This window comes from Primulina tabacum, chromosome 4, assembly GCF_025594145.1.
Source record: "Primulina tabacum isolate GXHZ01 chromosome 4, ASM2559414v2, whole genome shotgun sequence".
Taxonomy (NCBI): Eukaryota; Viridiplantae; Streptophyta; class Magnoliopsida; order Lamiales; family Gesneriaceae; genus Primulina; species Primulina tabacum.
This window is the reverse complement of record NC_134553.1, coordinates 27,597,948-27,613,705: the sequence shown is the minus strand read 5'-3', so window position 1 is coordinate 27,613,705 and position 15,758 is coordinate 27,597,948. Positions and strand designations below refer to the sequence as shown.

The window sequence follows — 15,758 nt, the reverse complement described above, 5'->3', positions numbered from 1 at the left end:
TTGAATTAATTTAATTTAGTCCATAATAATGTTTATGAAAATCACAATTTTCAAATACATTATTCACTTGGCCTACTTTTAATTTAGGAACACATTCATAAATTAAAAGTTACATTTCTCTCATAGAAGTCATACTTCTATTTTTCCTTACGCTTATAAACTCATTTATAAGACGTTCAACACTTTGAACTATTTTACTTCTCAACGGGATCTAGAAAGCTAGTACTTGTGTGGCCCTCAATGGTTCATTGATACAACTAGCCGTGGGTTCACATCTCCATGTGATTCGTTCTAAACATGTCCTTATATGAGCATACCCCAACTGCTCCATTCTTATTTATCAACTCCTTGATAATAAGAATGTCAGAACCCAAGTCGGATAGTACCCAACCAATCATGTTAAACGCCTAGCAGCATCGCTTACATGATTCCCTAGGTATCAAATGATAGTGCCTGCAAGAACCATTAAATTATGGTTAGTGTACAGTACGGTCCCTTCAACTCATATATCCCGACCAATTCGACAACCATTGGTTTATCGAGAGTTGTCAATGAATCGATACTATGTGTCATGTCGTAGTTGCATCGATGGTGTAATCTATGAAACCCCTTTCATAATTACCACCATACACTGATCAGAGATTTCATACTACATACACATAGGATATCCATAGCCGAAGGTAAGCGGTGAATCCCGAGAACAATGCATCGACTCCTATATGTTTCGACAAAACACCCAATGTTGCCACCTGATGACCCCTTGAGAGTCGGTAAACAAGTCAAAGTGTAATGCTAGCACATAGGGTCTCAATGTTGTCCCGGGTCATAAGGACTAATGGTGTACATCCATAAACCAAGACGTTTCCACTCGATAAATGAGAACCACTTGGAAGGTCCTTTATGGAGGGTTGTTCAGTGCACTCTACCAGGAGCACCTATCTGCATGCTCGGACATCACAAGTCCCCTACCAATGAAACATGGTACTCACATCGCAGATACTAATCTCGAACTCTAGCAGCCTATATCCTTCTTAGCGGCGGCTGAATCGACTTGGAACTGTTTAGAATATACAGTATTCCAAATATGATTTTCATGATACTCATCATATGAGCATCTCATATTCTTTCTACTATTTGTATATTAAAGGGCTTTATCTATGCAACTAGCATGGGTATATAGATAAAGATTTGCCAAAAAAATAATTTCAAATATTATTAAAATAAAGATTGCTTATACATAGAGTTTCATTGTGAACACTCGGCCAACACTTGGCTCGACGGGCACCTACTCTAACAATCTCCCACTTGCATTAGAGCCAACTACCCATATGCTTCAAACCCATTGATTCGCGATGCATCTCGAATAATGGTCCAGGTAAAGGCTTAGCTAATGGATCAGCAACATTATCTGCGGAGCCGACTATGTCAATCGACACTTCTCCTCTTTCCACAATCTCTCGGAGGATGTGGTACTTTCTCAATACATGTTTGGACTTCTGATGAGACCTTGGCTCCTTTGCTTGAGCTAAAGTTCCCGTGTTGTCACACAACACCGGGAGAGGAGCAACTCCATTAAGAATGACATCCAACTCTTAGACGAAATTCCTTATCCAAACAGCCTCCCTTGCTGCATCTGATGCAGCAATGTATTCGGCCTCTGTGCTGGAATCCGCAGTATTGTCTTGCTTGGAACTCTTCCAAGAGACAGCAGCACCATTGAGCATGAATACAAACCCAGAGGTTGATTTCGAGTCATCGATATCGCTTTGGAAGCTAGATTCGGTATAGCCTTCCAATTTTAGTTATCCACCCCATAGACCAAGAACAATTTATCGGTCCTTCTCAACTACTTGAGGATGTCTTTCACAGCTTTCCAGTGTGGAAGACCAGGGTTCGATTGATATCTACTCACTACACTTCGTGCGAAAGCCACGTCAGGACGTGTAGATATCATCTCATACATGATGCTACCAATCGCAGATGCATAAGGAATGCTTGTCATCGCCGCTATCTCTGCATCAGTCTTGGGAGACATCGACTTGGATAGGGACACGCCATGACACATTGGTAGATGTCCTCCCTTGGACTCATCCATCGAGAACCGCTTCACGATGGTATCAATGTATGTGGATTGGGTGAGACCAAGCAATCTTCTTGATCTATCTCTATAGATCTGTATTCCCAATACAAAAGATGCTTCACCCAAGTCCTGTATCGAGAACTTACTTGCTAACCATATCTTAGTAGATTGCAACATTCCTACATCATTCCCAATGATTAGAATGTCATCAACATAAAACACCAGGAATGTCACAACACTCCCACTGACCTTCTTATATTAGAATGTCATCAACATAAAACACCAGGAATGTCACAACACTCCCACTGACCTTCTTATACACACAGGGTTCCTCAGGATTCTTAGCAAAACCAAACTCTTTGATTGTACTGTCGAATCTGAGGTTCCAACTCCTAGATGCCTGCTTTAGACCATAAATAGATCTTTGAAGTTTGCATACCATATGCTCACTTCTGATAGATGTAAACCCTCCAGGTTTGAGACATGTAAATCTCTTCCTTAATATCCCCATTAAGAAAGGCTGCCTTGACATCTATCTGCCATATCTCATAGTCATACCATGCAGCTATGGCTAGCAAAATCCTTATGGACTTGAACATTGCAACTGGAGAAAAGGTTTCCTCAAAGTCAACTCCTTGTCTTTGAGTATATCTTTTTGCCATCAATCGCGCCTTGAAGGTCAATACCTTCTTATCCACCCCAAGTTTCCTCTTGTAAATCCATTTACACTCTATGGGAATAATTCCCTCAGGTGGATCCACGAGATTCCACACTTGGTTCGAATGCATGGAATTTATCTCAGATTCCATAGCTTCAAGCCATTTGGATGAATCGGCATCAGATAACATTTCCTTGAAGGTCCTTGGATCACATTCAAGGTTACGCTCATCATGACCCTCTTCAAGAAGCAGACCATACCTCATGGGTGGTCTCGAGACTCTCTCGGATCTTCTAGGAGCTTGTATCTCCTCTCTTGGCTCTACGGGTGTGGGTTCTATAATTGTGGGTGTCTCTCGAACCTCTTCGAGTTCTATCATCTCGCATTTTCTATCTAATAGAAATTCCTTTTCCAAAAAAGGTTGCATTCCTAGAAACAAACACATTTGTTTCTTGGGGATGATAGAAATGATATCCAAATGAATTCCTTGGATATCCCACAAAGTAACATAAAATGGATCGACAATCCAATTTATCTCTCACTACCTGCTTCACATAAGCAGGGCACCCCCATATTCTAAGACAAGAATATTTGGGTGGCTTACCCGTCCATATCTCATATGGTGTCTGCCTTTGAATGGACATTTAATGGAATATCTTTCAATTTTAAGTTATAGAGATCGTTTTCAAGTTCACCAGTACCAATCAAACATTCATTCATGTAAATGTTACAAACACCTTTGCAAAATAAACAAGAATATCCATTTTTATCAGCATAGAAATGGAAACAATGTTTTTTTTACAAAATTAGGTACAAATAAAACATCTCATAAAATTAACTTAAGACTATTGTTCAACAATAAGTAAACATCTTCAACAGCCTTGGCAGCAACTCTTGCCCCATTGCCCATCCTTAAGAAGGTCACACCTTCCCTAAGCTTTCTACTTCTTCCCATCGCCTACAAATCATTACAGAGATGTGAGCCACATCCGGTATCCAATACCCAAGAAGTAGAGTTAATTGAAATGTTTACTTCGATATAGAACATAGCGTTTCCAGAACTCTTATGGGCCAGATATTCCTTGCAATTTCGCCTCCAATGTGCAGGCTTCTTGCAGTGATAACAAACATCACTAGTCTTGTCAGCCTTAACTGGTGTGGCTGCCACAACGGGATTCGGAGATTGCCTCAACAAGGGCACGTTCTTCTTGGGACGTTGGAAAGAACGCTTCTTTTCCTTACCATGTGGATCAATCTTCGTACCAGATGAAGAATCCACATAAAGAACCAGCTTCTCTTTCTTGATAACGGACTCAAAGGTCGCAAGCATGTTCACCAACTCCTCAAGGGTCGGCTCCATCTTGTTCATGTTGAAGTTCACCACAAAAGGATCAAATGAGCTAGGCAATGATAATAGCAACACGTCGATGGTCAACTCCGAAGGCAAGATCAGATCCATGCCAACGTGCTTGTCCACGAGCCCAATCAACTTCAGGCCATGCTCATGGACCGAGGCCCCATCTCGCATGCGCAAAGTGATCAGCTCCTTGATGGTAGCATGCCTAAGAGGCCGTGTTTGCTCACCAAAGAGCTCCTTGAGATGCAAATGAATGTCAGCAGCACTCTTTGCATCCTCAAAACGCATCTGCAGCTCATCATTCATAGAAGTCAGCATATAACACCTGGCTATCAAGTCATGGTCACACCATTTCTTGTAAGCCTGCAATTCCTCAGGAGTGCAGTCAGTCGAAGCCTCAACAGGGGGCGACTCAGTCAGTGTATATGCTACCCTTTCCAAATTCTAGACGATTTTCAGGTTTCTTGGCCAAGTGAGGTAATTAAGTCCAGTTAATATGTGTTTGTCGAGTATTCCAGATATCGGATTGCGAATCGAAGACATTGTCAATTTGTACTGAAAAGTAAAAACAGATAAATGTTGATGACTATTTTAAAATATTTAGTAAGATATGAAGTTTGGACTTTTACTTCATAAATATTTGCTCCCACTGTTTTGACATCTTTCACTACCCTCTAGTGAAAACGGGAAACTCCTTTCCTCAGTAGGTACGTAAGGTCCAATTAGAGAATTATGATCCCGAATAATATCATCCAATCACAATTCCTAAAAGGTAGTTTCCAATTGCATCACAATGCAACCCTTTACGTAAAATTTTGTCTCACGTTTGATTAGGACCCAATAATATGACGTCGTTCATCTTCACGTGTCAAGCCTTACCCATCGATGTTGAACCTTAATGGACGGTCGACATGAGTTCCCCCAATAATATGAGCCGAAATCATTGGAGTTCCACATAGTTCACATCACCATGTCAATGGATGTCACAGCTTTCCGGCACCCAGGGCCCCCCCAATAATATGAGCCGAGCCCCGAGTACGGGTAGCGTTCCCCATGCTCCCATTGTCGATGGAAGACATGGAAATTATAAACAAATTTATAATTCCCCTTTTCGGGTTGATATTAATTTTGAATCTTATTTAAAATGAGGGTTTTTAATTTTGAAAGGTCTCATCATTAATTTTATTTAAAAGCTCGCCTTGTTTGATCGTATGTTTGCCGGATTCATGCAACTTTGTTATTATCATAATAATAACACGCATACTCATTATTTATAACATATCATGCATATATTATAAACAGTAAACAAACAAGGATGATCAATCGCCCCAATACTAATAGACCGTGTGAGCTAAACACGGGCCTAGGTCCAATCCTAGGGAAATGCACAGGATGCAAATGCAACTATTACATAAGCTTCCAATATTTACATGTCTTCGATCTTCATAATCATCATGGCCACCATCTTCCAATCATGATCATCCACTATACTAATATTTACAAATAAATATCCATGACAAATAGGGATACATTTCATGGGGTGGGAACGGGCCATAAACCAAGCCCACTTTATAAATTGATAATTATTACAATCATTCAACACAAAATATCCTAGCATACACCTAGCAAATTGGGCTTGGGCTTTTGATCATCCTTCATGCATAATATCACATATCATACACCATCAATTAATTATCACAATAATTAATTGATCCAATATTATATATCTCGATCCAATCACTAACCGCCACGATTATAAACTAAATTAAGAAAGTATACAAATACCTTTGTCTACTTTCAAATTAATTTATTTATAACCGAATTTCTTGTACATCACCATTTACTATAAATATTTAAAGTCCAACTTAAAATATTTATTTCATGAGAAAATATTTGCAACTTTTGTAATTCTATACTTAAGGGCCCAAAAACATTTTGGCCCATTTAAAATTCACAAATATGTTAGCCATCCAATGGCCCAACAACTCAAGGCCCATGACACTTTGATATTCCAAAACACTTTTGGAAACCCTAGTCGTCATCGCCGTCGCCAGAGCTCCGTCGCCGGATTTCGGCAACAAAAAAAAATTTTTTTTAAAAGGAACCTTCGGGCAGCCCCTCGGGCTGCCCTTGCTGCCGGAAATGGGCTGCCCTTTCGGGCAGCAAGGGCAGCCCGGGCTGTCTGAAACGGGCAGCAACAAGCTGTCCGAAACGGGCAGCAACAAGCTGCCCGAAACATGAAAAATTTTCGGCCTCTTTTGTTGCAAAATTTTGGTCTCATGTGGTTAGAAATCAATCTCAATATAATATCTTGTAATTGCTACACAAAATCGTAACCTTAGCTCTGATACCACTTGAAAGGGGATCGGTTACGGTGACCGAAAGCGCAACGGAAGTTAAAAATTTTAATTTTTAAGGAATATTTTCGGCCACCAAGAGGATATTGTGTAGCAAATACAACAAACACCAAATATCATACATAGGGTGTTGAGAAAATCGTTATCTATCAGCCTCTTGAGGTTGATGATGGCACCAACTAAAGTGTAAACACTTTAGCTCTTGAGTGGATGACAAATCTTCAAGCTTCCAACCTCCAAAATTAGGCCCACCACTAACTAGGTAAATCCCCTCTTAATTTGCAGTAGAAAATTAAGAGGATTTTTCAAGGAGAAGAATATTTCTTCCTCAACACTTGAAGAAGAAAAGAAGAGAAAAACTTGGAGAGAAAATCCAGAAAAATTTCGGCCAAGACATGAAATGAATGAGGGAGGATGAGTTGTCTAGGTTGTGGGAAAAATTGATCCAAAAAGTTGCATGTCATGCAATATTTTAATCAAAAGTATTCTCCAACCTTTCATCTCCCAAGCATGCATATCAAGTGGGCTTGTAACAATTACATGGCCCGTGGACTTTTATTTAAATGTCCCAAACATATTTGAGCCCATTTATAGTTTACTTGATTTTACTCAAGCCCACTAGTTAAATAATTATTTCCAATTGAGCTCTACAAGGCCCAATCTTATTTAATTAATTCAACACTTGAATTAATTTAATTATTTGGACTCTACTAGGCCATCTAGTGTTTAATTAATTCAACACTTGAATTAATTTAATTTAGTCCATAATAATGTTTATGAAAATCACAATTTTCAAATACATTATTCACTTGGCCTACTTTTAATTTAGGAACACATTCATAAATTAAATGTAATGCCCCGAAAATTTTAAAGTCCACGCAAACCACGTACATGCAATTATTAAATTCTTTTGTATTTTAATTAAAAGTTTTAATTACGTGAATTAATTATGTTTTGCATACTTGCATATTTAAATTATATTTTTCTACATGTTGCATTAAAATGATATTTTTAAGGAATATTCAAGTGACGATCGAGGAACGGGGACCGAGGGCTGTAAATGTAAAATGTTTTTATTAAATAATTATTTTAATTATTTAAAATAAGGTTGATAGTTTTTCATATTTTTGAAAATAATGGGTTTCGAGGTGATTTTATACGCTGGGGCGTAATTTTTATCGGTGTTGGACTTTTAACCAAAACTCGAACGTTTTGGCGACCCGGCTAATAAATTCACAAATTTATTTAAACAAAAACCTTGTTAATATTTTATAAAATTCTAATTAAAGCTAATGGGCTTGAATTTTTTGGCTTAATAGGCCTAAAGCCTACTTAGTTAATGAATTAGTATTTAAAGTGTTAATTATATCAAAAACCCTACACTTTGCACCAAGGAAAAATCGCCGCACTCTTCTAAATTCTGAAAACTCTTCCCTCCCCACACCCACACACACACGGCAGCACACACTTGCAATTATGAAGGGATTTTTCGAAGGTCTATCAAGAGCAAACCGTAGTCGTCCCTCCGTTCTTTGTCGTCAACGGATATTCGAGCGTTAAATACGCAAAGGCACTCCTATATCTTCCTTTTCTCATCCATTACATCATAGTATCGATATAATTAACATATGCATGAAGAACTTGATGTTTTTTAGAATTTTCGGATTTCTTATGTATATGCCATGAACTAATGATTTTTATGTGCCAATTCATGCCTTGAATGTGTTTAGGGACTGCCATGATGCCATATAGTGTTTAGGTAAGGTTTTCAAGGAAAAACAAAGCCACACTCACACACCCACAATCGGCAGAAACCAAAAGAAGCAAGGGAACCGAAGCCTGTAGGTTGCTGTCATAGGTTATGGGATCGGGTTCTATGAGGGGTGCCTGGGCTTGGCCTGGGCTGGGGCCAGGGCTCGGCCAGGGAGTGTTCAGGGTCTAGGGAGAGTCCTATCCAAGCTAGGACTCAGGAACGAAGGCAGGGAGGAGTCCTTGCACGCGAGGACTCCTACCCGAGAAGTGACACAGATAGGGTGCAGGCTTCGGGTGGCTTGCATGGGTTAAAGTATCGTTCCAGGGCTCGTGGGTTAGGCTAGGTTGACTCGTTAGGGTCCTAGGAAGGTGCACAGGGGGTTGGCTTGGGAGCTAGGCTGACGGCTAGGTCACTAAGTGCTCAAAACATAGAGTCCATGCAAGTTGAAAGTCTCGGCCAGCATAGGGGAACTTAGGAGGTTCTCGTTTTTATGGTTTGGGTTAGTGGCCTAGTGAAATAATGGTCCAGTAGGTTAACTTAGGATGTTGGGCAAGTTTTGGACCAACATGGTGCAGGGGTAACTCGAGAAAATCAAAAGTTGGCTCGGGGTCGAAGTTTAGGTGCCAAATAGGGTGTTTTAAATAATGAAAAATTGGAAACGGCTCACGGGGGTCGAGTCGTGGTTCATAAGGGCTAAAATAATATAAAAAGACTAAATTTAGAATTTAGGAATTTTACATTAAAGTTTGGTATTTTTCGGGATTAAAACACCGTTAAAACAATTAAGAAAAGATAATTGAAAAAGTCTAACATTTAAGCCAAATGAAATTATGAAAAAATTCACGTAAGTTTAAATAATTATTTGGGACATGTTAGAGTCATGAAATCAAGAAAAAAGTCGAAAACGTAAAATGTCGAGTCCAGGGGTAAAACGGTCTTTTTACACCTAGAAATTAGTAAAGGTCATGGCAGTGCCCTAAATGCTATTTTTATGAAAATATGATTATTTTTAAATGTTTATGAATTGTTCATGATTAAATGATGATTTTTAAATGTCTAAGAGATTTTTATGATTTAAGAAGACATTTAAAATATATATTGCATGCTTGGTTTCGAAAATGAAAAATATAATGATATTCATGATTTTTTTAAAAAAGTGATGTGAATGAAAAATGTTGAAGGATGTGAAATAATTGTGACTAATTCGTTAATGTTGGCGACGTCGTAAGGGTTATGGTCCCAGTGGGATCCCGACGATCGTGTTTCCATCATTGCGAATATGTGGTAACGGATATGTGGTAACGGTTTTGTGGTAACGGAAGAATGGTAATATCGTGAGGGGAAAAGGCCCCAGAGGGAGCCCATTTATGGGAAAAGGCCCCAGAGGGAGCCCCGACGATCGTATTTCTATTCGAATCATGATAGGCCAGGGCCCAGTTGATCGATGAGAGTGTTGCTGGTGTCCCCCGCCGCCCAGTACTGTGGTTTTATGTAGATGGATCCATCGACCCTCATGAGCATGATCAGGAAAGTCACAATTAACGATCTGAATTCAACAAAGGAAAAGGAAAATGAAAAGGAAAATGATTATGATCAAGTTAAAATGCTTTATGTCATGTCATGTTGAGGAAAAAAGGGAAAAGTTAAGGTTTATGATTGCATGTCATGAAAAATTATTTTATGAAAATGTTTATGTTTAAAGTTTTATGCATCATGAAAATATTTACGAAATGTTTATGTTCAAGTTTATGCATCTTCATGAAAACGATATTTTAAGTACAAATATTTTTCACCGTTATATGTTGACTGTATTACGTATTACTCGTTATAAAGATTATGGTGTGTTGAGTCTTTAGACTCACTAGGTGTGATGGATGCAGGTGGTATTGAGGGAGGACTTGATGAGTGATTTGACTGGACTGAAGGCGCACATAACCCGAGGACCAGCGCTACATTTTCCGCATTATGCTTTATGATTTTATTTAAAGATTTTAAGACTATTCACTTATGCTTTTGAGAGATTTTGAGAGGTTTAGTATGGGCTTTACTTTTCAAATTTATTGCTTTTTAGGTTTGGTAATCATGCGACGATTTTATTTTATGACCATTGCACTTGATTTTTAAAATGCTAGATGGTTGGTATTTTATTTTATGGGTTAAAATATTTTATAAAAATATTTTAGTGAAAGCCGAAAATTTTAGAGGAAAAAAAAAATTCTAGTACTTTTAAAGCAATAAAAAAGAGCATGACGTTTCATTAAAAGTTACATTTCTCTCATAGAAGTCATACTTCTATTTTTCCTTATGCTTATAAACTCATTTATAAGCCGTTCAACACTTTGAACTATTTTACTTCTCAACGGGATCTAGAAAGCTAGTACTTGTGTGGCCCTCAATGGTTTATTGATACAACTAGCCGTGGGTTCACATCTCCATGTGATTCGGACTGAACATGTCCTTATATGAGCATACTCCAATTGCTCCATTCTTATATATCAACTCCTTGATAATAAGAACGTCAGAACCCAAGTCGGATAGTACCCAACCAATCATGTTAAACGCCTAGCAGCATCACTTACATGATTCCCTAGGTATCAAATGATAGTGCCTGCAAGAACCATTCAATTATGGTTAGCATACAGTACGGTCCCTTCAACTCATATATCCCGACCGATTCGACAACCATTGGTTTATCGAGAGTTGTCAATGAATCGATACTATGTGTCATGTCGTAGTTGCATCGATGGTGTAATCTATGAAACCCCTTTCATAATTACCACCATACTCTGATCAGAGATTTCATACTACATACACATAGGATATCCATACCCGAAGGTAAGCGGTGAATCCCCGACTACAATACATCGACTCCTATATGTTTCGACAAAACACCCAACCTTGCCACCTGATGACCCCTTGAGAGTCGGTAAACAAGTCAAAGTGTAATGCTAGCACATAGAGTCTCAATGTTGTCCCGGGTCATAAGGACTAATGGTGTACAACCATAAACCAGGACGTTTCCACTCGATAAGTGAGAACCACTTGGAAGGTCCTTTATGGAGGGTTGTTCAGTGCACTCTACCAGGAGCACCTATCTGCATGCTCGGATATCACAATGTCCCCTACCAATGAAACATGGTACTCACATCGCAGATACTAGTCTCGAACTCTAGCGGCCTATATCCTTCTTAGCGGCGGCTGAATCGACTAGGAACTGTTTAGAATATACAGTATTCCAAATATGAGTTTCATGATACTCATCATATGAGCATCTCATATTCTTTCTACTATTTGTACATTCAAGGGCTTTATCTATGCAACTAGCATGGGTACATAGATAAAGATTTGCCAAAACAATAATTTCAAATATTATTAAAATAAAGATTGCTTATACATAGAGTTTCATTGTGAACACTCGGCCAACACTTGGCTCGATGGGCACCTACTCTAACAATGTGTTCTCGAGATAATGGTAAGCCTGTAATCAAAAGCAGATTGAAGAACGGACAGTTTATGCAATTGTTATCAATTTTCAGCCTATATTGAATGAGATTGCACAGATTTTGATATTATGGGTTGAAATTGTGATTGATTATGAGCTGTGAATTATATCTGTTGATGTATGAGTTGCTGGATATATCGAGATTGCGATGTTATGCCGTCGAAGTTTGAATAGATTAAGTACTAATCATATCATGTCTATTTTGAGGGTATGTTGATATTGTACTTCTCGAAATGTCATTCCAGATTTGGTATTGAAGGCTTCGAATACTGATAAAGCTGGATTGAGGTTTGATTCAACCAAGAACTATGAAAAGAAATGTATAAATCAATGTTAAACCGGGAGAGATAACTCGAGTAAGAGATAGCTTGAGTTTCCCAAAAATCACATACTATATTGTTATTGCTTTGATGTATTTGCAATTTTTGAGATTAATATGCTTAGTCTATTGAGTTATAGCAAAGCATGTATTATTAGTGTTTGGCATAGGTGCCAAGTCACTGGACGTTTTGTTTATATCGATATGCTTAGGAGAAGATCGACTTCTATTGTAGAGATTCGATATAGAGAGTGATGAAACTTAAAATTAATAATTTATTATATGTTAAAAGCTGTATTTTAAAATTTAAGTTTCATTAAAATTATAAAATTATGTTATTTTAGTATTGTTTGTTTATATTTAATTGTCTTACTAAATATGTTTTATTTTTATGTTATCTACGTGTTGGTAAAATAATAATAACTCAAGCTAAAAAATTCAAATGGAGGTGACTCAAACATGTTTGGAATCCTTGAGAAATTATCTACAACTTTGCAGAAGATATGATTGCCTAAAAAGTTCATTAAGATGATCAAATTGTGCAAATATCAAAAGGAGGACAAATTTACTTTTACTATGACCAGCATATAGTAAAAAAATCACAACTATTTCAATATTTAACCAAATGAGATGAATCAAGTAACCAAATTCATCTACAGACAATTCCCCACATGTTTGCCGTTTTGAGCAGAGTCAAATTCGGTGATTAAAGTTGTGGAACAAAGCATTGAAAGAAGGGACATGGAATTGAACTTGGAGGAGACAAACAATACTATTGCAACTACATGGCATTAATAAAAATTTTGACCCTTTCTCTCATTTGGCCTATAAATATAGGCATTGTGCTAGCTTGAGAATCATTCTATCTCATTGTAAAATATAGTGTGAGTGTGTATCAAAGTTCTAAGTTCCAATATATTTTCTTTCATGTTCTCAACTATGAGTGATATTTTAGTGTTGATCAAAAGTAAGCTTATGGCAAGCTAACTCTATTATGTCAAGGTGAAGAGGATGCATTCTTGGTGAAGTAAGATTGTTTATATTTTGTATATTCTTTCTTTATTTTTTTTCATTTAGCTAACTTATTTTTATTGTAGGTATAAAAATGAATTATTTGTTGTTATCAATTTACATCAAATGCTTGATACCATTAAAGTGGTTATCTTGATTTGTTGTTTAATTTTAATACAATAAATATTTCATCACCTTTTATTATATATATATATATAGATATGTATATATTTATATAATAATATCATAATATTTCATTTAGACGATAGCGTGGCTCTGCCGGTTGTTCTAAATGAAATATTATGATTTAATACTAAAATCTAACAATCTAACATTTCCTTTATCGCAACTAACTTTTATTTTTCGCATCTAACTTTTACTTTCTCGCAACTAACTTTTACTTTTCCGCAACTAACTTTTACTTTATCGCAACTAACTTATTAAATCAATATATTTCATTTAGGCAATAGCGTGGCTCTGCCGGTTGTTCTAAATGAAATATAATGATTTAATTTAACATTTACTTTATTCAATTATTTATTTATATAGTTATAATTATAATCATAGGTATCATACATATAATATCGGTTAATTCGGTATTTTCTATAGTGGGAACTATATTATATTATGTGTGTGTTTAATTTTCTTGGAATCATTATTTATGGTGGTTTTTTGTTTTACTTTTAGTTAAACAATATTACATAAACCAAGAATAAATCCTCAAGCCTTGACAAAATTTATAATTTGTAAACTTCAATCTTGCATTTGGTAATCTATAAATTAATAAATTTAAACTCAAAATAACCTCTCTGAAGATCGATCTCGTACTTACGAAATATATTACTTGCAGACAACCTACACTTGGGTGAATTATTATTTAAGTAGTAGTAAGTTTTTGGCGCCGTTGCCGGGGAGGTATAAATTAAGTTTATATTTGTTAATTATGTTTTATTTCTAAGTATTGTGTTGTTTTTTTTTTGTATGTGTATTTGGAGTCGAAAAAAAAGTTATAGACTTATTCGAGTATCTTAAAATAATTTAAACATGGATGATAATTCAAATAATCAAGATAATGATAATAATAATAATAATAATAATCAAGAACATGATCAATTAAGAACACTTATGCACCATATGAACCCTATTAGAACTAGTGCCCCATCTTGTTTAGTTTTTCCTCCTGATGCATCTAATTTCAACTTCAAACCTCAAATTATTCAACTTTTACCAAATTTTCATTGCTTAGATTTTGAAAATCCATATTTGCATCTAAGAGAATTTGAGGAAGTTTGTAACACTTATAATGATCAAAATTGTAGCATGGATATATTTCGATTAAAGCTTTTCCCTTTTTCTTTAAAAGATAAAGCTAAAACATGGCTACAAAATTTAAGATCAAGTTCAATAAGATCATGGGAAGAAATGCAACAACAATTTCTCAAAAAGGTTTTCCCTTCCCATAGAACAAACTCTTTTAAAAGACAAATTACAACTTTTTCTCAAAAACAAGGAGAAACGTTTTATCAATTTTGGGATAGATATAAAGAATTACTTAATACATGCCCATATCATGGTTTTGAAACATGGAGAATAGTTTCTCACTTTTATGAAGGTCTAATACCTAAAGATAGGCAAATGATAGAATTCATGTGTAATGGAACTTTTGAAGATAAAAACCCAAATGAAGCTATGGAATATTTGGATTCATTAGCAGAAAATGCTCAAAATTGGGATAATATAGGCACAATAGAACCACCAACAATTAAAAACAATAATTCAACAAATGGTGGTGGTATCTATAATCTTAAAGATGATATAGATATTCAAGCTAAACTTGCATCTTTAGCAAGAAAAATTGAGTCATTAGAAATGAAAAAGAGTGGTCAATTAAAAAGTATTCAAGAAATTGTTTGTCATATATGTGATACACATGATCATGCTACAAAAGACTGTCCAACATTACCTTCATTTAAAGAATGTCTCCATGAACAAGCAAATTATGTTAACAATTATAAAAAACCAATACTAGATCCTTTTTTACCATCATATAATCCTGGATGGAAAAATCATTCTAATTTTAGTTGGAGGAATGATAATAATGCACAACTGTCACAACAATATTTTCAAAATAACCAAAATCATCAAGGTTATATTCCTTATGTTACACCTTCAAGAAAAAACTTTGAAGATGTAATTCATGCATTTATCCAAAAGCAAGAGTCTATCAATATTCAAAACAGTCAATCTATGAGTGATTTGAAAGAAACTCTTGCAAAATTTGCATCTGCACTTAATATTCATGAAAAAAGAAAATTTTCATCTCAACCTCAACCTAATCCTAAAAATCAAAATCAAGAATTAAAAAATGAAAAAATTGATCAAATAAAATCTGTTATTACCCTTAGAAGTGATAAAATAGTTAATGATCCATATAGTAATGAAAACAAGGATCATTTAAAATCAAAGACTAAGGATGATAATCCTGATACTTTTGAGAATGATGATACCTTAAATTTTAAGAATAATATGGTGAATGATAAATCATCTGAAATAGTAAATAAGTCAAATAAACCTTCACCATTTCCTCATGCATTAACAAATCATAAAAAAAAAAAAAGTGATTCTGATATCTATGAAGTTTTTAAACAAGTGAAGATAATATTCCATTATTAGATGCTATTAAACAAGTACCTTCTTATGCAAAATTTTTTAAAGACTTAT

General features: G+C 35.9%; 1 non-coding gene across 1 annotated transcript; it reads right to left on the bottom strand.

Moving 5' to 3' along the window:
- Nucleotides 1-14,503: 14,503 nt before the first annotated feature.
- LOC142544029 (small nucleolar RNA R71) lies at nucleotides 14,504-14,614 on the bottom strand. Its single transcript, XR_012819998.1, has one exon. It is a non-coding gene; the product is annotated as a small nucleolar RNA R71 (small nucleolar RNA).
- Nucleotides 14,615-15,758: the final 1,144 nt, after the last annotated feature.